This window comes from Cervus elaphus, chromosome 32 (genome assembly GCF_910594005.1).
Source record: "Cervus elaphus chromosome 32, mCerEla1.1, whole genome shotgun sequence".
In the NCBI taxonomy this organism is placed as follows: Eukaryota; Metazoa; Chordata; class Mammalia; order Artiodactyla; family Cervidae; genus Cervus; species Cervus elaphus.
Window position 1 is genome coordinate 52228448 of NC_057846.1, and position 963 is coordinate 52229410.

Genomic DNA, 963 nt, shown 5'->3' on the forward strand with positions numbered 1-963 from the left:
ACCTTCCCCTCCACTTCAAGAAGCCAGGGTACCTGCCCAACATTGTTCTGGGGAGACAAGATGAAATGACATTTCATTGGTGAGAGAGTGGGAGTTTCAACTGAATGGTTTGCACCAGTAGAAAGGACAAAATCTCAGGGTAATGGAAATTGCCGAAGATCTTCTTGAGGGATGGCAAGGGGATAGTCCACAGAATGTAGTTAAAGCACTTATTGGAGGGAAATATAATCTTTTCAGGTTGTTACCCCACCAGTGAGTCTTCCAATAGACTGGTTCCATCAGGAATGGGAACAGAGGTGATTCATTAATTCTTTCATGAAATGTTTAACAAGTGGCTACTGGATCTCAGGACACATACTGATGGGAATAATACTGACAGGGACAAGTGTGTGAAAACACTAGCTCCCGAGGGTCTCCCTTAGATGCCTGGGGGAGTCTGGACTCCCTGGGCCCCTGCTGTACTCTGGACCATCTCCCACTATAATCAAGTATATCTGATAGCATACTGGTGCACCCATACTAATAGAGACCCAATTTAATCAATATTAAACAAGATAGATGCTTATTGTGCACCATGGAAACAGCCAGGTAAATGACCTGGGGCTGGCTGGCAGGGCAGCCTCATCTCATCAGTCTCTGCTTCCTTTATCACATGGCCCTCTGTCTCAAGGTATTTCTTTCAAGGGTCTTATCACCATCTGTGACATCTTGCTTTTTTATTTATTTATTTTTGTATTTATTGCACTTTTTTCCCACTGCAATGTTAGCTCCCTGCAAGCAGTAACCATGTCTGGTATATTCACTGTAGAATTCCCTGCACCTAGCATGTGTAGATGGAGAAGGAAATGGCAATCCACTCCAGTATTCTTGCCTGGAGAATCCCAGGGACAGAGGAGTCTGGTGGGCTGCTGTCTATGGGGTCGCACAGAGTTAGACACGACTAAAGTGACTTAGCAGCAGCAG